This window comes from Zingiber officinale, chromosome 6B (genome assembly GCF_018446385.1).
Source record: "Zingiber officinale cultivar Zhangliang chromosome 6B, Zo_v1.1, whole genome shotgun sequence".
NCBI lineage: Eukaryota > Viridiplantae > Streptophyta > Magnoliopsida > Zingiberales > Zingiberaceae > Zingiber > Zingiber officinale.
In genome coordinates, this window is record NC_055996.1 from 118,219,279 (window position 1) to 118,242,316 (window position 23,038).

Below are 23,038 nucleotides of genomic sequence, written 5' to 3' on the forward strand. Positions count from 1 at the left end.
TCTGATCCTGCTATCCCTTGCTTGATTTTCTGAATTTCAGGATCCTATTCCTGAGCTGTCTGGATGTCACCAAGCAAGGTCGACTCTAAGGTCATAGTAGAGAGCTGTCCGACTATGAGTTCGAGACCGAAATCTGTGATCTCTTTCTGTAGGGGTGGTGACATGGCTGCTAGAGATAATAAGGTAGCACTGGACTTTCTGCTAAGTGCATCTGCTACCCTATTGGCTTTCTCTGGGTGGTAGAGGATGTCTATATCGTAGTCTTTGACCAGTTCTAGCCATCTGCGCTGTCGCATATTCAGATCCTTCTGAGTGAAGAAGTACTTCAGACTCTGATGATCTATATACACTCTGCACTGAGCTCCATACAAGTAATGTCTCCAAATCTTGAGAGCGAACACCACTGCTGCAAGCTCAAGGTCATGAGTAGGATAGTTCTTCTCATAATCCTTAAGTTGTCTGGAGGCATAGGCGATCACCTTGCCATCTTGCATCAGCACTGCTCCTAGTCCAAACTTCGAGGCATCACTATATATGTCAAAGCTATCTGCGTTCTCTGGTAGAGTCAGAATAGGTGCACTGGTCAATCTCCTTTTCAGCTCGCTGAAACTGTTCTCTCAGTCCTCTGTCTACTGAAATTTTCTGTTCTTTCTGGTAAGAGCAGTCAGTGGGGAGGCTATCCTGGAGAAGTCCTCTACGAATTTCCTGTAGTAACCTGCTAATCCCAGAAAGCTTCTGATCTCACTGGCGTTCTTGGGTCTTTTCCAGTTGCTCACAGCTTCTATCTTATTGGGGTCTACCATGATACCATCCTTTGAGATGATATGACCCAGGAAGGACACCTGATCTAACCAAAATTCACATTTTGTGAACTTGGCATATAACTGGTTCTGCTGAAGGATCTGCAATACTGTCTTCAGGTGCTCTGCGTGTTCTTCCTGAGTTCTGGAATAGATAAGGATGTCGTCGATGAACACGATGACAAACTTATCTAAATATTCCCTGAATACCCTGTTCATGAGGTCCATGAAAGTAGCTGGAGCATTTGTCACGCCGAAGGGCATGACTACGAACTCGTAGTGTCCGTATCTGGTCCTGAATGCTGTCTTCGGTATGTCCCCTTCTTTGACCTTCACCTGATGATAACCTGATCTGAGGTCTATTTTAGAGAACACTGCTGCTCCCTTTAGCTGATCGAACAGGTCATCTATTCTGGGAAGAGGATACCTGTTCTTGATTGTGACTTGGTTCAGTGCCCGGTAGTCTATACACAGGCGCATGCTTCCGTCTTTCTTCTTCACGAACAATACAGGTGCTCCCCATGGTGAGTGACTAGGGCGTATGAAGCCTTTGTCAAGCAGTTCCTGTAATTGCTCATGAAGTTTCTTCAGTTCTGCTGGAGCCATGCGGTACGGCGCTTTGGAGATAGGATTTGTGTTGGACCGATGCGGTCGGGTAGAAGGGGGGGTTGAATAGCCCTGAAAAATCAAACACAACCCTTTCTCGTACGATTAAGCTAACACATAAAAAATAGATTAAACAGAAAATAAAGCATAAAAACGAGGCACCGAATTTGACTTGGTTACAACCGGGGAGGTTGTTAATCCAAGGATGAAGATCGCACTAAGAGCTCCTTCAGGCGGAGAAGCCTCGTTTACAGCAGTGTAAGCACAGAAAGACAGAAGCTAATCTAAACAGTGGAAGCACACAAGTGTTGTTTACAATTTCTGAACTGATGAAGAGCTTCTGGACCAAGGCTATATTTATAGCCTTGGTCGGGGCGCCTGGAAGGGTTCCGGGCGCCCTGGGGGGATAAAGTTTTATCCCCCAACGTTCAGATCGCGTAAATCGCGATCTTGGTCAAAATCAGGGTCCGGGCGCCCGGAGCAAAAAGTCAACTGCGGTTGACTTTTTATCCCGGACCACTTCTCCGTTAAGTCCCCGTCTCGGTCCGGGTCTTCTGCTCCGGATCCGCTTGATTGGGTGATCTCTGACATCCGGAATAGGGCTCACCCGAACCTATCTTCCGGTCTTCTCGAGCGTGCTTCCCTCCGGCTTCTCGTCCCTCGGAATTGCCGCGTGTCCCTTCTCGTCCACCAGCGTACTCATCCGCAGACTTCGTCCCTCGATCGCACCCCGTGCCGACCTTCGCGCTAGCTGCGTCTCTTGCTCCCCGAGCAATCTTCCGCTCCGGCTTTCGTACCTCGGAACCATCGCGCGCACTTCCTTCTCGTCCGCCGGTGTACTCTTCCGCAGCGCCTCGTCCCTCGGACGCACCGCGTGCCGTCCTTCTCGCTAGCTGCGTCTTCCGCTCGAGTACCTGTGCTCCTGCACACTTAGACACAAAGTTAAATACAACGCAGGACCTAACTTAACTTGTTGATCACACCAAAACAACCTTGGGGTTCCAACAATCTCCCCCTTTTTGGTGTGATCAACCCAAGTTAAGCTAGGGTTAAAATAGACATAAAATTGAATTAAGTAAATTAACTTAAATTGCAATTTAAGTGCAAAAAGATAGAAAAAATTAAATCTCTATCTACCTCCCCCTAGACTTATACTTTCCCTTCTCCCCCTTTGATCACAAAAAAAAATGGGGTTCCAAAAAATAATCTAAGGGTTAAAGACTTAGAAAAAGTATTTCTAAAAAAAATCTAAGTTTTTAAGAAAGTTAGAAAATTTTTCTAAGTAATTAAAGCTGAGATTTCTAGTTTCAAGAAAAAAGGTCTTAACTTAGGAAAAAAATAATTTTTGAGAATATTCCTAAGTATATAAATAAAATCCAAAAAAAATTCTAAGTAGGTAAATTGAAATAAAATGTTTTGAATAACCTTTTTCAAGCACTAATTAATTCTTGTATTAATGCTTCATTAGTAAGTTAATTAAACATTTATTTCAATATTTTGGCTTCCAGGTCGTGGCGAGGCACTAGGCCTTCTTGGTTATTGGAGCAACAACCACTTCCTTAGACAAAGCCTCATAAAGAAATTCTTTATTTAATTTTCTCACTTAAAGCGCTAATTTTACTTTTAAAATTAATTTAAGCATGATTTAGGAACCCAATATAGGTTCCAACCTACTGGATTAACTAAAAAGTTTTTAGGGACATATTTTCTAGAGATATTTTTAATTTGTCCCTGGTGATATCTATAATACCAATTCAAATTATTGAACCTTCTAAAATTGGTTTTAGATGAGCAAGCAGAGTTTTTCAAATTTTCTACTTGAATTTTTAAATTTTGAATTTCTAATTTTAATTTTTCATTTTCTAAATTTGATTTATCTAGCATTTCTAACGGACAAGATGTAGCTAATATTGCTTTTAAGTCTTTATTTTCATTTTCTAATTTGTAGCAATCTTTTGTTAAAATTTTAATGAATTTAAACATTTTATTAGGAGGAAGAGATCGTACCTCACTTACCTTGTCGATCTCGTTGTCGGTTTCTCCCTGAACTGCTCTCTTCAGACGTGGCTCCCCTTTCATTGATGCTTCGATGCTCATTTCAAGAACTTGATTGCGATCGTCGCCTTGATGACTCGCCATTAACGCGAGCCCGGAGAACTCCTCGACTTCGATTCCGACGACGATCGTCCCACGCCGCTTTTAGGGCCTTGCGATTTTGGATAGGCTTCTTACCCTTGTCCTTCCCGTTGTTCTTCGCTTAGGGCAATTGTCCTTGACGTGCCCTTCTTCATCGCAATGGTAGCAGCTGATGGTTTTCTTTCTTCCCTGCGGATGGTTAGATTTCCTAGATTTACAAATATTTTAAATCGCCTTACCATCATTACCATTTCCTCGCCGTCGAGAGAAGATTCCGACTGTTCGTCTCTCGAGGCTTTAAGGGCGACATTATTCTTGGGCTCCTTCACTGCACATCTTGACTCATGCACTTCAAAAGTTGAAAAGAATTCGTCTAATGAAATTTTTTCTAGATCTTTTGAAATGTAAAAGGCATCTACTAGTGATGCCCATTTTGAGTTTCTAGGAAAGGAATTTAGGGCATACCTTAGCGAATCTCGGTTACTTACCTCTTCTCCGAGATTTGTAAGTCTGGTGATGAGTTCCTGAATCCTCGAGTGTAGATGTGTAATTGTTTCACCTTCTTCAAATCGGAGGTTTGTAAGCTGGTTACGAAGTAAATCCCGTCTTGCAAGTTTGGCTTCGGATGTTCATTCGTGTAACTCAAGGAATTTCTCCCAAAGTTCCTTTGCCAAGTTGTAGGTACCGACTCGATTGACTTCTTGTGTTGGAAGTACACTTAGCAGATGAAATTCTGCTTTCTTGTTTGCCACGTGGTCAGCCTGCTCCTTCTTTGACCATTGATTTTTTGCTTTGCCCTCTGGTGCTTCATAGCCAAATTCCATTGTTAGTAATAAATCATAATCTGTTTCAAGAAATACCTCCATTCGCTTTTTCCAGCTAGCGAAGTCCCCTTCGAATTTTGGTGCGTGGATGTTGGATCCGGCCATCTTGTTGGCTGCTCCATCAGAGTGGTCCTGCTCGATACCACTTGTTGGACCGATGCGTCGGGTAGAAGGGGGTTGAATAGCCTGAAAAATCAAACACAACCCTTTCTCGTGCGATTAAGCTAACACATAAAAAATAGATTAAACAGAAAATAAAGCATAAAACGAGGCACCGAATTTGACTTGGTTACAACCGGGGAGGTTGTTAATCCAAGGATGAAGATCGCACTAAGAGCTCCTTCAGGCGGAGAAGCCTCGTTTACAGCAGTGTAAGCACAGAAAGACAGAAGCTAATCTAAACAGTGGAAGCACACAAGTGTTGTTTACAATTTCTGAACTGATCAAAAATTATAGCCTTGGTCGGGGCGCCTGGAAGGGTTCCGGGCGCCCTGGGGGGGATAAAGTTTTATCCCCCAACGTTCAGATCACGTAAATCGCGATCTTGGTCAAAATCAGGGTTCGGGCGCCCGGAAGCATTCCGGGCGCCCCGGACAGCTCCGGGCGCCCGGATTGGTTCCGGGCGCCCCGGAGCAAAAAGTCAACTGCGGTTGACTTTTTGTCCGGGACCACTTCTCCGTTAAGTCCCTGTCTCGGTCCGGGTCTTCTGCTCCGGATCCGCTTGATTGGGTGATCTCTGACATCCGGAATAGGGCTCACCCGAACCCATCTTCCGGTCTTCTCGAGCGTGCTTCCCTCCGGCTTCTCGTCCCTCGGAATTGCCGCGTGTCCCTTCTCGTCCACCAGCGTACTCATCCGCAGACTTCGTCCCTCGATCGCACCCCGTGCCGACCTTCGCGCTAGCTGCGTCTCTTGCTCCCCGAGCAATCTTCCGCTCCGGCTTTCGTACCTCGGAACCATCGCGCGCACTTCCTTCTCGTCCGCCGGTGTACTCTTCCGCAGCGCCTCGTCCCTCGGACGCACCGCGTGCCGTCCTTCTCGCTAGCTGCGTCTTCCGCTCGAGTACCTGTGCTCCTAAGCTCCTGCACACTTAGACACAAGGTTAAATACACAGGACCTAACTTAACTTGTTGATCACACCAAAACAACCTTGGGGTTCCAACAATTTGTACCGGGAATGAGCTCTATCTCAAATTCGATCTCCATGTCTGGTGCTAGGCCTGGTAACTCATCAGGGAAGACTGCTGGATAGTCACATACGACTCGGACCTCTGCTAGCTGTTGGTCCTTGTCCTGACTGGTATTGACTACATGTGCTAAAAATCCCGTACATCCTGAATCCATTAACCTCTGTGCCTTCATAGCTGAGAGAAACTTCTTGGTCTTTCTCTTGGGTTCTTCGATGAACTCGAACCGTGCTTCTGCTTCGGGTTGGAATGTGACTTTCTGCTTACGGCACTCGATAGAGGCACCGTATTTGATTAAGAAATTTATCCCGAAGATGACATCGTAGTCAGTCATATTTAGCACTATCAGATCACAAAAGAGTTCTCTGTCTGCTATAATGACTGGCACTGCTCTGAGCCAGTGCGTGGATGCCATAATTTTGCCTGAAGGTAGCATCGTCAGAAACTGACTACTGAGTACCTCTGGAGGTACTGCTAACTTCTCAGTTAGTGCCCTGGATATATATGAATGGGTTGCCCCAGTATCGAATAAGACAGTTGTACTTTGCTGTAAAATACTAATCTGACCTGTAACAACTGTCGAGGCATTTGCTACGTCCTCTCTGGTGAGTGAGTAGATCCTCACATTTATCGTAGCTGGAGGGGCTTCTAATCTGCCCTGGCTGATATGTGGACCATCTAAAGCGGCCTGCATCTGATGTAACTGGGCTGGCTGGCCTCCATACTGAATCGGCTGTGGCTGAGGAAGACTGGTCTTGTTTGGACACTGCTTGGCCATATGCCCTTCCTGTCCGCATTCAAAGCATCCTCGTGTGCCCTTACGACAAACTCCTGGGTAAAATTTCCCACAAGTAGCACATTTGGGATATCTAGGCTGTTTGCTGGCTGGTCCTCCCTTTGGGTAACTCCCTGATTTGCGCTTGTTGCTGGAGTTCCCTTTCTAGTTAGAGCCGTGGGAACTGTGGCCCTGGTGTTTCTGAGTACCTGAGCCTCCTTGGCCCTTGGATTCTAGGAAAACTTGCTTCTGCTGCTTGATACTGTTCTGGTAGTGCTCGGTAGTCAGAGCACTACTGACTAGTTCTTCGGTGGTCTGCGGCCTATGAACGCCGCCAGCCACGTTCATTGCTATTTCCGGCCTCAACATCTTGAGCATCAACCGGACTCGTTCTTTTTCTGTGCTGACTAGTTCAGGACATAGACGAGCCAGTTTATTGAATTTCTTCACGGCTTCCTCAACTGATAGGTTGCCCTGACGAAATTCAGTGAACTCGTCGTAGTGGCAGTTTGTGACCCGCATGTGAAAGAATTCTTCAAAGAACTCCTTCTCGAAGTCTGCCCATGTCATCTGGTTTACTGGGCGCTTCGCTCTGATTCTCTCCCACCACATGCGTGCATCTCCTGTCAAGCAGAAGGAGGCGCACTTCACCTTCTCGTGTTCTGGCCAATCCAGAAGCTCCATCGTACTCTCCAGTGTTTTGAACCAGGCTTGTGCATCCCATGGTTCACTAGTGCCTGAGAAGTTCTCTGGCTTGACTCTTTGCCACTGGATCAGATAGGCTTCTCTCTTTGCCTCTGCTGCTGCTGGGGCTACTGGTGCTGTAGGCTGGACTGGTGGAACCTCTAAGACTACTGGTGTCACTAAGTTTGGTTCCGGGGTGACTGTGGGAGTATTCTGCTGATTAGCCTTTAAGGTGGCTATCTCTTGTTGCTGCTCAGCTAGCTGCTGCTGTAACTGAGCCACTAATGCTGTCAGGTCTGGGGGAGGCACTGAACTGCCTGCCTCATGCTGGGGCTCAGTAGCTGGTGCCCTTCAAGCTGGGCGTCCTCGTGCCATTTCTAAAGACATAGAGGACAGGACATGCATAACTAATACAATCATAATTGTATAACTATTGCTATCATGTTATATACTATCACATACTAACATGCATCAGTTATCTATAAACATAAGCTATAACAAGAAAGCAAGAAACATAAACAAAGTAGAGGCATTCTTACTTGGAAGCTGCAGGTACAATGCTGATGTGTGTGTAGGAAGTATGGAACACTGCTCTGATACCACTCTGTAACGACCCGCCTCCTACTGACTAGGCTGTGAGGTCGATCGCTACATTATGCTGTGCTAAATTACTATTGCGGAAATCTGGATTGATTAAAATTTTGCTAAACTGATTACTGTAAAATCTGAACTTAATATTCTAAGTGTACCTAGGAGTTGTACACATGCTAGGGAAGATATTCTATGCCTCTCGGATGTCCTGCTAGCTATAATCAGGCATTTCAATCGATCCATGGGTCGATTGGGCTGTCGGATCGATCCAGTGATCGATCCAGCTTGATACTGGCACGGAAAGAAGCTCTGGATCGGTCGGCTGACCGATCCATAAGCTGTATGGCTTTTGTGCGCGGCTGGATCGGTCTACCGACCGATCCAGGAGCACACTGATCGGTCGGCTGACCGATCCAGTGGCTCACTGATCGGTCAGTGCTCTCTATTCGCGTCTGGATCGGTCGGCTGACCGATCCATACAGACGCTAACTCTCTGTTTGCATCTGGATCGGTCGGCTGACCGATCAGTGAGCTTCTGAACTCTCTGTTCGCGTCTGGATAGGTCGGCTGACCGATCCATAACAGACGCGAACTCTCTATTCGCGACTGGATCGGTCAGCTGACCGATCCAATAGCACAACCCACTTCTGATCGATCTGTAGACCGATCTGGGTCTCTGATTTCGAATCAGAGCCCCTGATTTCAGCACTTGTTCGTGTCAAAATCTCACATTTCACTTATACAATCCATAGAATAAATTCTAATGACATAAAGCTAGCATTCTAAACTGGATATAAAGCATGGTTTACTAGTTCGTAGCATTTAACAATTAAAAGTGCGTGAAAATAGAAATACTAAAGGTTCAATTGTTTAAGCTTGCTAGATCCCCTAAGGATCTTTTATTCCAAGTTCCTGCCACACACACCATCTCTGCATTGAACTCCAGCTTCCTCTTGTTGGAGTGTATACTGAAAGCCCAAGCTTTGTAAACATTCATTATGAATAAAGAATCACATTTGGTCAAATTGTCTACATTTAGTTGTAGTTGTTCAATTAATTTATATTGAAGATAACATAGTATGTGGTGTCACATGCAGAAGATAATGTTATCAGTACCTTATAAATTATAAACTGTAGCTCACGACCAAAATGGAAAGGAACAAACCATTAGAAGGTCGTAGTGTAATTAGGTATTAGTTTATCTTAACTATATAATTACACTAGTACACTCAGAGTGTATTGAGTAGGACCATTTGAGGTCGTTTCTTTTATACTGACTTTATGAAGGAACAAAGACCTCAGTTATTATGGAAGTGTGTGCTCTTAATCCTAATATAATAACAAGCACATATATTTGATATTTATTTCTTTAATTTATCAATGGGTGAGATTTAGTTCGATGAATCAATAAACCCGATAAGTTGGGAAATGGTATCACTTATAGTGTGTGTTGTTGATTATAGAAGGAAACTATGTCCTAAAGATACTAGGTTGATAATGTCCTCAAGAGGAGCTCATAAGGATTGTCATGTTAAACCCTGCAGGTGGACTTAGTCCGACATGATGATAAGGTTGAATGGTACTACTCTTGGACTTAGATATTAATTAAATGAGTTGTCAGTAACTCACTTAATTAGTGGACATTCGATATCTTAAACACAAGGAGACTAACACACTCATAATAAGAAGGAGCCCAAAAATATAATTTGGGATTTGTGCGGTAGTTCAATAATAGTTCTCTAGTGGAATGAATTATTATTGATAAAATTAAGTTGTGTGTTCGGGGCGAACACGGGATGCTTAATTTTATCGGGAGACCAAAATCAATTCCTCCTCTCGATCCCTATCGTAGCCTCTTATTTATAGAGTACTATACCCACCTATACCCACCTTCTGTACCCACCAATGAGGGGCCGGCCAAGCTAGCTTGGGAACCAAGCTAGGGCCGGCCTAGGTATAAAATTGGGTGGCCGGCCCTAGCTTGAACCCAAGCTAGTGGGGCCGGCCAAATTAAATTATAAAGGAATTTTAATTTTAATTTTTATTATGTGGAAGAAATAATTTATTAAAGAGAATTAAAATTAAAATATCTCTCTTGTAAAAGATCTACAAAAGATTAAAAAAAGAGATTAGATCTCTTTCCTTATTTGTAGATTGGTGAGATATTTTATTTTCTCTTTAAAATTATTCACATGTTGATAAAATTAAAATTATAGAAATTTCCTTTTATCAACCATGAAGAGATTTTTTAATAGAAATTTTATTTTTTTAAATTTCCGGAAACAAATTAGGAAGTTTTAATTGTTGATTGAAACTTGTCCAATTTGTTCTTCTTGATATGGCCGGCCACTTGAATTTAATTGGGGAAATTTTATTTTATTTTTCTCAATTAAATCATGTCAAGGAAATTAAGGAAATTTTATTGTAATTAAATTTCCTAATTTGCCTAGGCCAAGGAATATAAAAGAAGGGGTGAGGGTGCCTTCATGAGACACAATCTCTATTATTTTCTCTCCCTCTTTTCCTTGGTGTTGTGGTCGGCCATCATCATCTCTCTCTCTTCCTCTTGTGGTGGCCGAACCTCTCTCTTTCATTGGAGCTCTTGTGGTGGCCAGATACTACTTGGAGAAGAAGAAGAAGAAGGAGAGAAAGCTAGCATCTCTTGGAGCTTGGTTGGTGTTTTGATTTTCTTCCTTGGTGAAGCTTCTTGATTGTGGCCGAACCTAGCTAGGAGAAGAAGAAGGTGGTTGGTGGTTTCTCATCTCAGAAGATCGTTGCCCACACAACGTCCGAGGTTAGAAGAGGAATACGGTAGAAGATCAAGAGGTTTTCTACAAGGTATAACTAGTAATTTTTCTTTCCGCATCATACTAGTTATTTATGGAAATAATACCAAATACAAGAGGCTTACGTTCTAGAATTTCGAATATGTTTTTCGATGTTGTGTTCTTTTGTTTTTTTTTTCTTTTCCTTGTGATTTGATTGTTCTCTTCGGTTAACCTAAAGTTATTTTAGGAAATTAAATATTAGATTTCTATAAAAGGTTTTGTCTAGTCGGTGGTGGTTGCTCCCATATCCAAGAAGGCCATGTGCCTCGCCACGTCAGTACTGGGAACCGATTATGGAAATTAATATTTAATGGAATTAATAACTTAAGGTGATTTGGGTCGAACGTGTTAAGTTCCGCAGGAGATCCAAGTCAAAACCTAAAAGAACAAATAGATTAAGTTTTGGATCAAATGTGTTAAGTTCCGCAGCAAAAATTTAATTTAAAAGAACACATGGTAGCTAGGAAAAGGTTCAGACCTTTGTACAAAATTTTTGTACAGTGGAACCTCTAGGTTTTCCGAGTAGCAACCAACAATTGGTATCAGAGCTAGGGTTTTGCCTCTGTGTATTTGGTATTAGGTTAATTATGCACATGTCATACATAATTTAGGCAGGTTAATAGTAGGATGTGCTAACTTTGTGGATGCAGGATCCAACTATTATGGCTTTTAGTTATTATATGTGTGATTGGACCCTTGGACATGTCAAGGGCATTTATATGTGTGTGCATGATTGTATTAAAATACAGCAGGAGCTGTATTTAGTTTTATTAGGATTTTATTTTTGATCTAGATACATGTACATTCCTTTTATGGAATATAGGATCAAAAATGTAAAATTCTATTTATGTCGCGGATCGAATCTTGCAAAGCGTGGAACCTTCTAAGGACCAGAGGCGCAGCGGAACAAGGAGCAAGATGGATGTGACAGTTAGACCCGGTAGCGGTGGCCAAATATGGCAGCAGCTTGGGATGACAACACACGGAGGACAACTAGAGATAAAAGCCATAATAGTTGAAAATTAGATTTTTCTATTTATTACTTTTATATTGTGTTGTGTGTGCATGTTAGTTTATAAGTTTAGTAGGCTAGCATAGTTAAAATTCCTCATTTATAAATAACTAAGTGGGAGAGGGATTTTTAAGTAAATCCCATGGTCTCCATTACTGGTTTGTAAGTGATGCAAACAAGCTTGCGCGTTGGCTCTGAGTGCCTTCCTCCATAACGGATGAGCTTGTTTGCGGATCACTAGAACATACTTCCATTTTTGGATGACTATAGGAAGTTAATTAAGAGCGTGTGATCTTCCCCAACGGAAGGGGCATAATCTTATTAATGGACTTAGTGTCAAGTAATGGTATACACTTTGACACATCTAATAGTATCCTCCTCATCGGAGTCACTGCTATTATTTGTGTGACCAAATAATACCAACTATTAATTTTATTTGTCAAAAGTTAGGTTGACAAGATAATAAAATTAATGGGTTAAAACCCTCCTTTTACAAATGTTGAATTTGTATACGTCCACACTAACGTGGCATACAAAATTCACGGTGTTATGAGGTGTTGGTTAATTTAAAATAGTATTGTTTGAGGAATCAATATTATTCTAAATTTAGAGTTCTGACCAAAAGTTATTTGTGATTCTTAGGATGACTTTCAACCCACTGTCCATCATACTTCAACAGAATAGACTTACTGGACATAATTACATAGATTGGAAAAGAAACTTAGACATTGTTCTTATCACGAAAGCTATAAATTTATCGACCGAAAGGCTCAAGCACCTATCGGTGAATCGACCCAAGAGGAGATTGAATATCATAGGAAATGGGTAAAAGCGGATGAGATGGCGTGGTGTTACATTTTGGCTTCAATGTCAAATGTATTGCAACATCAAGATTTACCACAACAACCTATGATATTATGAACAATCTCAAGGAACTCTTTCGTCATCAGATAGGGCTTCTAGGAAAGAAGCCATGAGAAAGATAATGACAGCCACCATGCAAGAGGGTACTCGTAAGGGATCATATCCTAAAGATGATGGCTTATCCGAACGAGATACGATCCTTGGAGGAGAAATTGATGGGAAACCCAGATCGATATGATCCTCCAAACGCTACCTAGAAGTTTTGAGCTCGAACTATAATATGAATAAGAGGATTTATTCATTAGCGGAACTACCGACAGAACTTGAAGCAGAAGGATTATTTCGTCACAATGCTCAAATTCACTATGTTGAAAATGGTTCTACTTCTAAACCGAGAGGAAAGAAGAAGAAGAAACAAGTCGGTTCAAAGAAAGAAAGTGAATAAATCTCAGTACTGGATTTAAAGTCGAGTGAAGAAGTCAAGGGCAATGCTTCATCTGCAAGCGGTGACATTGAAGGTGGATCCTCGTAGGAACCAAAACAAAGGTATATCTCATGCTCTAGTTGTTGAAACATGTTTAGCGGTGTTATCTACCAAGACCTGGTGTGTAGATACGGAACCACCGATCATGTCTGCAATTCTCTGCAGGGGTTCCAGGAAACCCGACGACTATCTGAAGGAGAGATTACCGTCTACATGGGCAATGCTACTAAGGTGGCAGCTGTTGCAGTGGGAGACGTCTACTTATCCTTTAGTAGAAATAGAAATTTGATTTTAAGAAATTGTCTTTATGTACCCAGTTTTAGAAAGAATTTAATTTCAGTTTCTAAACTGTTTTTAGATGGATATTCAGTTTCCTTTAGTAACGATGTAGTTATTAAAAGAAATAAAGTGATTATCTGTTCTGGTGCATTAGTTGGTAATTTGTATACTTTAAATCCAATTTCTTCCACAAAGCAAAACATGGAAATTTATAACTCATCTTCTAATTCTAATAAGAGAAAAGAACCTTCGGAACTGAACCAAGCATATCTTTGGCATCTAAGGCTTGGTCATATTAACTTAAGTAGGATTCAGAGGCTTATAGCCGATGGACTTTTGAGTTCATTAGAGTTGGAAAATTTTCTAACTTGTGAATCTTGCTTAGAAGGTAAAATGACCAAGAGGTCGTTCAAGGCCAAGGGGTATAGAGCCAAAGAAGTGTTAGAATTGGTTCACTCTGATTTGTGTGGTCCTATGTCTGTCCAGGCAAGAGGAGGTTTTGAATATTTTGTCTCTTTTATAGACGATTATTCAAGATACGGATACATTTACCTAATGCGTCGCAAGTCCGAGTGCTTTGATAAGTTCAAAGAATACAAGGCTGATGTGGAGAAACGACTAGGTAAAAGTATCAAGACACTACGATCTGATTGTGGTGGCGAATACCTCTTAGGAGAGTTTAGGAATTACTTATCAGAGGCCGGGATTCAATCCCAATTGTCTTCACCTGGAACATCCCAACAGAATGGTGTAGCAGAACGAAGGAACAGAACTCTTATGGAGATGGTTAGATCGATGATGAGTTATTCAGAATTACCAAATTCGTTTTGGGGATATGCTCTGGAAACAGCAGTATACGTTCTGAACTTAGTACCTTCTAAATCAGTTTCTTCTACTCCCATAGAATTGTGGAATGGGCGAAAACCCAGTCTAGGACATATTCGGATTTGGGGTAGTCCAGCACATGTGCTAAGACCAGATGCTGATAAGTTAGAATCTCGTACAGAAGTTCGCGTGTTTGTGGGATATCCCAAAGGAACGAAAGGAGGTTTATTTTATAGTCCTAAAGACCAGAAGGTCATTGTTAGCACCAATGCCCAGTTTTTAGAAGAAGACTATATAATGGATCACAAGCCCAGTAGTAAAGTTATTTTAGAAGAACTTAGAGAGGACACGTCTACTTCAGTACCAACAGTACAAGATGAAGTACCACAAGAGACTGCAACACGTGTCACACATGATACACAACCACAGACAGTGCCTCGTCGTAGTGGGAGGGTTGTAAGGCAGCCTGAAAGATTCATGTTTTTGGGAGAGTCTTCAGACTTGATCCCGGGTAAACATGAACCTGATCCACGAACATATGACGAAGCACTCCAAGATATAGATGCAGCATCTTGGCAAAAGGCAATGAATTCTGAAATAGAGTCTATGTACTCTAATAAGGTCTGGGAGCTTGTAGAACCACCTGATGGTGTAAAAGCCGTTGGATGCAAGTGGATCTACAAAAGGAAAAGAGGGACAGACGGGAAGGTAGAAACCTTTAAAGCTAGGCTTGTTGCGAAAGGGTACACTCAGAAAGAGGGAATCGATTATGAGGAAACCTTTTCACCGGTAGCTATGCTTAAGTCTATCCGGATACTCTTATCCATTGCTGCTCATATGGATTATGAGATTTGGCAAATGGATGTTAAGACAGCTTTCCTTAATGGAAGTCTTGAAGAGAACATCCATATGAAGCAACCAGAAGGGTTCATTGAAAAAGGCAAAGAGCATCTAGTGTGCAAGCTCAATCGGTCCATTTATGGACTGAAGCAAGCTTCAAGGTCTTGGAACATCCGGTTTAATGAAGTAATCCGGTCGTATGGATTTATTCAGTGTCCAGATGAGTCTTGTGTATACAAGAAGAGTAACGGAAACGTGGTTGTATTTCTTGTACTATACGTAGATGATATTTTGTTAATTGGCAACAATGTCAAGGTATTATCAGACATAAGGGTATGGTTGTCCAAACAATTTGATATGAAGGACTTAGGAGAGTGTGCACACATTCTTGGGATCAAAGTGATAAGGGATCGCAAGAAAAGAATGTTGTGTCTGTCCCGAGCTTCATATATAGATACAATCCTTGCTCGTTTTAGTATGCAGGATTCCAAGAAAGGTTCCTTACCTTTTAGGCATGGAATAGCTCTATCTAAAGAGATGTTTCCGAAGACATCAAAGGAGATAGAAGACATGAAAGCAGTTCCTTATGCTTCGTAGGAAGCCTTATGATGCAATGTACGAGACCGATATTTGTTTTGGCTGGGCATGGTCAGGAGATATCGAGTAACCTGGACAAGGACATTGGATCGATAAAGCATATATTAAAGTACCGAGAAGGACTAGAGATTATATGCTAATTTACCAAGCAGATATTCTCCCCGTGGGTTACACGGATTTGATTTCCAATCGATAGGGACAATAGTAAGTCTACATCATGTGTTTACTTTAGGAGGTGGAGCCATTTCATGGAGGAGTGTTAGCAAAATGTATTTCGGACTCAACCATGGAAGCTGAGTATGTAGCAGCCTCTGAGGCAGCTAAAGAAGCAGTATGGCTCAGGAACTTTCTAATGGATTTAGATGTGATTCCTGGTTTGCCCAAAATCATCACAATTTATTGTGATAATAGTGGTGCAAACTCGAAGGAACCATGAGCTCATAAGGCAAGTAAACATATAGAGCGCAAGTACCACCTGATACGAGATATCGTGAAGCGAGGAGAAGTTGTCATCGCCAAGATTGCATCAGCGGATAACCTGGCAGATCCTTTCACTAAGGCCCTTCGGGCGAAAGCTTTCGATCGGCATATGGAGGGAATGGGAATCAGATGTATGGTAGAAGATATGGCAGCTTAGTCATTAGTAAAAGTGGGAGATTGTTGGAGTGTATACTGAAAGCCTAAGCTTTGTAAACATTCATTATGAATAAAGAATCACATTTGGTCAAATTGTCTACATTTAGTTGTAGTTGTTCAATTAATTTATACTGTAGATAACATAGTATGTGGTGCCACATGCAGAAGATGATGTTATCAGTACCTTATAAATTATAAACAGTAGCTCACGACCAAAATGGAAAGGAACAAACCATTAGAAGGTCGTAGTGTAATTAGGTATTAGTTTATCTTGACTATATAATTACACTAGTACACTCAGAGTGTATTGAGTAGGACCATTTGAGGTCGTTTCTTTTATACTGACTTTATAAAGGAACAAAGACCTCGGTTATTATGGAAGTGTGTGCTCTTAATCCTAATATAATAACAAGCACATATATTTGATATTTATTTCTTTAATTTATCAATGGGTGAGATTTAGTTCGATGAATCAATAAACCCGATAAGTTGGGAAATGGTATCACTTATAGTGTGTGTTGTTGATTATAGAAGGAAACTGTGTCCTAGAGATACTAGGTTGATAATGTCCTCAAGAGGAGCTCATAAGGATTGTCATGTTAAACCCTGCAAGTGGACTTAGTCCGACATGATGATAAGGTTGAGTGGTACTACTCTTGGACTAAGATATTAATTAAATGAGTTGTCAGTAACTCACTTAATTAGTGGACATTCGATATCTTAAACACAGGGAGACTAACACACTCATAATAAGAAGGAGCCCAAAAATATAATTTGGGATTGGTGCGGTAGTTCAATAATAGTTCTCTAGTGGAATGAATTATTATTGATAAAATTAAGTTGTGTGTTCGGGGCGAACACGGGATGCTTAATTTTATCGGGAGATCAAAACCAATTCCTCCTCTCGGTCCCTATCGTAGCCTCTTATTTATAGAGTACTATACCCACCTATACCCACCTTCTATACCCACCTAAAGGGGGTCGGCCAAGCTAGCTTGGGAACCAAGCTAGGGCCGGCCTAAGGTGGCCGGCCCTAGCTTGAACCCAAGCTAGTGGGGCCGGCCAAATTAAATTATAAAGGAATTTTAATTTTAATTTTTATTATGTGGAAGAAATAATTTATTAAAGAGAATTAAAATTAAAATATCTCTCTTGTAAAATATCTACAAAAGATTAAAGAAAGAGATTAGATCTCTTTCCTTATTTGTAGATTGGTGAGATATTTTATTTTCTCTTTAAAATTATTCACATGTTGATAAAATTAAAATTATAGAAATTTCCTTTTATCAACCATGAAGAGATTTTTGAAGAGAAATTTTATTTTTTTAAAATTTCCGGAAACAAATTAGGAAGTTTTAATTGTTGATTGAAACTTGTCCAATTTGTTCTTCATGATATGGCCGGCCACTTGAATTTAATTGGGGAAATTTTATTTTATTTTTCTCAATTAAATCATGTCAAGGAAATTAAGGAAATTTTATTGTAATTAAATTTCCTAATTTGCCTAGGCCAAGGAATATAAAAGAAGGGGTGAGGGTGCCTTCATGAGACACAATCTCTATTATTTTCTCTCCCTCTTTTCCTTGGTGTTGTGGCCGGCCATCATCATATCTCTCTCTTCCTCTTGTGGTGGCCGAACCTCTCTCTTCCGTTGGAGCTCTTGTGGTGGCCGGATACTACTTGGAGAAGAAGAAGAAGAAGGAGAGAAAGCTAGCATCTCTTGGAGCTTGGTTGGTGTTTTGATTTTCTTCCTTGGTGAAGCTTCTTGATTGTGGCCGAACCTAGCTAGGAGAAGAAGAAGGTGGTTGGTGGTTTCTCATCTCAGAAGATCGTTGCCCACACAACGTCCGAGGTTAGAAGAGGAATACGGTAGAAGATCAAGAGGTTTTCTACAAGGTATAACTAGTAATTTTTCTTTCCGCATCATACTAGTTATTTATGGAAATAATACCAAATACAAGAGGCTTACGTTCTAGAATTTCGAATATGTTTTTCGATGTTGTGTTCTTTTGTTTTTTTTTCTTTTCCTTGTGATTTGATTGTTCTCTTCGGTTAACCTAAAGTTATTTTAGGAAATTAAATATTAGATTTCTATAAAAGGTTTTGTCTAGTCGGTAGTGGTTGCTCCCATATCCAAGAAGGCCATGTGCCACGCCACGTCAGTACTGGGAACCGATTATGGAAATTAATATTTAATGGAATTAATAACTTAAGGTGATTTGGGTCGAACGTGTTAAGTTCCACAGGAGATCCAAGTCAAAACCTAAAAGAATAAATAGATTAAGTTTTGGATTAAATGTGTTAAGTTCCGCAGGCGATCCAAAATTTAATTTAAAAGAACACATGGTAGCTAGGAAAAGGTTCAGACCTTTGTACAAAATTTTTGTACAGTGGAACCTATAGGTTTTCCGAGTAGCAACCAACACCTCTGCTAATCCATTTTCTCTTTACCTTTATCTGCAGTATAAGGAAAAAGTATCTGTAAGCTTAAGGCTTAGTAAGAAACCATCTACCTCACTAAAACATGCAACGATGCAAACATGTTTTAAAGAATGCTATTTAAAAACATGAACTGAGTTTGTTAAAGCATGGCATACTGAAATCACATGGCATAAACACTGAAACATAGCATGCATAATAAATCTAAGCATGGAGCTAACTCATAGTATCAACTAGGAGAACTAACTAAAACTGAAACTGAAACTGGTTAAAACTGATTTAACTATGATCACGTAACTAGATTATGAGTTTTGGAAGCTATTATCGTAATAAGTGAAAATAGTAATCATGCTGCTGTTGGGCCCGGTAACTGTACTTTGTTGTGCGCGCATCCCTAACTAGACCCGGGTTTGCAAGTCCCAAATTTAGTAGGGTTACTAGGTTATCTGAACCTAGGGACGACTGTGGGAGCCCAACCCAATGGACATCTGGTCCAGTACAGTGCCTACTGAAAATAAAATACTGGATATAGCTACTAATTGCTTATTTTGCTGTGTTCTAGGTTATCTGAACCCAGAGCTAGGTTATCTAAACCTAGAGGCGACTGTGGGAGCCCACCCATTGGACCGTAGTCCCATGAAAGCTGTAATAAGGCTGACTAAGCTATCTTAAATGCTCCCATTGCATTTTCTGAGCTATAAAAAATGTCTAAGTTGCATTTTTCTAAGCTAACCATTTAATCGAACACCTAGTGTGCTTTAACTCTCCTCTCTATTAGGGAGACTACCTTTAGGCACCCGACAACATCAAAACCTCCAACTGAAGGGGGTAAAGACGTGTCCGGCCCATCCAAAGGCACTCACTAAATCCATAAACCTGCGAGGAGGGTTAAATGCACCCCTTTGTGTCGAAAAAAACTGCATATAACTGAACTAATGCATAGAAAACCAAACGGAAGCTACTTATACTGCAGGTGAGGGGTTTCTTACCTCGTGCTCGAAGTTTCTTACGATTCTAATCGCCGGTTTTCCGGTGGAGACGATCCTTTCGACAATCTTCTCGCGTCCACGCGTTCCTCTCGCGGAGGGGAGCGTCCTCGTGTCCGAGATGTCGCCGGAAGGAACCCTTGGGACCCTTGGGGTGGAACCCTAGGTTCCCTTGTGGTTGGCGCCGAGAGAAAGAGAGGAGAAGGAAAGGTTCGGCGGTGAGGGTTTGAGGAGAGGAAAATCACGATCCAAATAACCCTTCACTCATTTATTTCCTATTTATATTAAGTGGTAATTTCCGCCCAAACCTAACATAAATATTATTGAATCTCTTTCCTTTGAGCACGGCCCTGCTGGGTTCAACTGGTTACTAGCATTATCCCTTAAACCATAGGTCTCGGGTTCGATTCCCGCTTAGGCCGTTTTCATTTTCTGTTTGTTTTTGCTACTTCCGCTATTCCAAAAATTCCAGAAAAATATCCTAAAATTCCAGAAAAATACTAGGATATTTCTAAAATAATTTTAAGAATTTTCGGGCGTTACAAGAAGTCCTTCGAGCATGTCTTGTTCAGATCGTGAAAGTCGATGCAGACTTGCCATTTGTTGCCCGACTTAGAGACTAACACAACATTGACTAACCAGCTCGGGAATTGGACTTCCCTGATATGGCCGGCCTCCAGTAGGTTCTCTATCTCCACCCGAATGATCATATGTTGCTCCACGCTGAAGTCCCTTTTTCTTTGCTTCACCGGTCGATCGAGAGTCCGGTCTAACATGAAGCTCGTGCTGAGCCACGCTCGGGGAGATGCCGGGAAGCTCGTGTGTCGACCAAGCGAATATATCATGATTCTATTTAAAGCAGACGACCAACTCTGCCTTCTTCTCCTCCTCTAGGTCGGCGGCAATGAAGGTTGTTGCCTCCGCTCGGCTGGGGTGGATCTGGACCTCCTCCTTTTCTTCTTATACCAAGGTAGGGGTTTTTTAAGTGATCGCGTTTACCTCCAATTGCGGGGTCTTCCGAGCACTCCTAGCCTCGGACTTGACCATCTCCACGTAGCATTGCCGAGTGACCAGCTGATCGCCCTTGACTTCTCCCATCCAGTCGTCCACCGGGACTTGATTTTCTGGCAGTAAGTAGATACTATCGCTCGGAACCCACTGAGATCCGGTCAGCCAATATGACATTGTAGACCGATGGAGTGTCCACCACGATGAAGTTGGTGGTCCTGGTTCTCCTCAGTGGCTCTTCTCTGAGCGAGATGACCAGGTGAGGTTGTCCGAGTGGTAGTACTTCGTTCCCAGTGAAGTTGTACAACGGGGTCATCATCGGCGGCAACTCACTTTGATCAATTTGCAACTGATCGAACGCCTTCTTGAAAATAATGTTCACCGAACTCTCTGTATCAACAAAAGTTCGATGAATTGTGTAATTAGCGATTACCGCTCGGATGATCAACGCGTTATCATGAGAGATCTCCACTCCCTCCAAGTCGCTGGGGCCGAAGCTGATCTGAGGCCCTTCGGCCTTCTCTTTGCTATATCCCACGACATAGATCTCCAACTGCCGAGCGTATGACTTCCTGGCTCGATTGGAGTCGTCGCCGGTCGACCTTCCAATGATCATGCCTATCTCTCCTTGTGAAGTGTTGTTCTTGTTTTCTTCTTCCCGAGCGGATGACCTATTTCTCTCGGCTGGGACTCGGGAGGGATTAGTGTCATCCCTCCGCTGATGTTGGTGGTGCGGCTCAGGCGCCCTTCTTTCTCCCTCTCTCCGTCCGGTCGATGGATGTCTTGTCGTCGATCGGGAGAAGGAGATCGGCAACAATATCCTCTTGGTGTCGGTCGGTTAATGATTGGTGTCAGGTCACGACAATCTCACATGTTGTGCGTCGTCGACTGGTGGAACGAATAAAACATCGACGCCCATACCTTGCCCTTTGATGTCTTCGGTCAACCGGAAGCCACATGCTGCACGGCATGTGTCTTGATCTCCTGGTGTGGCAGCGCTCCTTCGGCCCTTGGCCCCTTGGGCGGCTGATGGCTACTCAATGGTTGGCGCTCGATCAGCGCCGAGTGTTTGGTCGGCGCCTCTTTCCTTCTGGCCGCTTGGGCTTCTTCCACGTTTATATACTCGTTGAATTTCTTGAGCATATGGTCGAAGTCTCTGGGCGGCTTCCTGATGAGCAATCGAAAGAAATCTCACTCGACGAGCCCTTGGGTGAAGGCGCCCATCATGGTCTCGGATGAGACCAAGGGGATGTCCATGGCGACTTGGTTGAACTGCTGGATATACGCTCGGAACGCTTCCTTGGGCCCTTGCTTTAGGGCAAAAAGGCTGACGCTCGTCTTCTGGTAGCGCCAACTGCTGGCGAAATGATGCTGGAACGTAGCTCGGAAGTCTTTGAAGCTCCGTATTGAGCCATCCGACAGTCTTTGGAACCAGCGTTGCGCCGATTCGGAGAGCGTAGTGAGAAAGGCTCTACACTTTACTCCGTCTGTGTATTGGTGCAGTGTGACCTCATTGTCGAACCGACCCAGATGATCATCTAGATCGGCCGATCAGTTGTACGTCCTAATCGCCAGCGGAGTGTAGTGTCTGGGCAGAGGGTCTTATAAGATCTCTTCTGAGAACTGTCAGTTGATCGTTTGGGAGACGCGTTGCTTCAGGGCGCCTTGCCTTTCCGTGCATCCCGAATGGGAGCATCATTTAAAGATGACCCCCGCTCCTGATGCGCTTGGGCTATTTCCGAGGGGGATTGGAATAAAGCTCGATGGAAGGGGATCGACGTGGGCGCCGCTTCTCCCTGTGTGCCGATCAACCTTCGGTTTTGTCCCCACACGTAGATTTGTTCTGCTCGGTCTTCCAGCCCCGCTCGTCTGTCGGCTGCCGATGTTGCAGGTTGCGACGCTTGCCGATGAGCTAGCGCCTGTTGTTGTTGTTGCTCGATCATTTTTACTGCTCGGGTTTGAATGAGCATCTCAAGCTCCTCCTGAGTGAGCATCACGGTGGTAAGTCATCCAGTGTCCTCCATTTTCTTGGCTCGGATTCAAGTGGTGTTCCCATAGACGGCATCAAATATGATCTTGTCTGAAAGTCGAAGAGTCGGAAAGCTGGGGATGTGGTGCTCACGCTGACCTTCCGTGGACTCCGCGTGGACCTGCAACGCAGACTATGTTAGTGTCAAGCCTGGGAAGGGGTCCCCGGCGTTAGCCCTTCGACGCTCAAGTCAGTCACCGATGATGAGGAATGAAGCGGAGCAACAAGAATTATAACACAAACAGTGAATATCACATACCTCTACTGATGCTTGGACCCCATTTTATATAGAGCTCTGGCAGCGTGTATGCACGCTTCCCAAGGTGAGCACGCTTTTCAAAGCTTCCCCTGGAAAGACCTGTCAGTAAAGTGTCCTTGACACAGTAACTTAATGGGCCGAGCATATATCTGAAGTGACAATGGAAGCTTCCGCTGTACGATCTTCTGGCAGCTCATGCTCGGTGTCGACGGTACCAACTCCCAAAAGGATATCACTGGATATTGTTAGGAGTGAACTGCTAGGCTGAGCGGGATGAGCGCTCGGCCTGAACTCTGCCGCCCTAGTGCCCCCCTGTATGGTCGGCTGAAACCTTGTTGTTTCTTAGTGT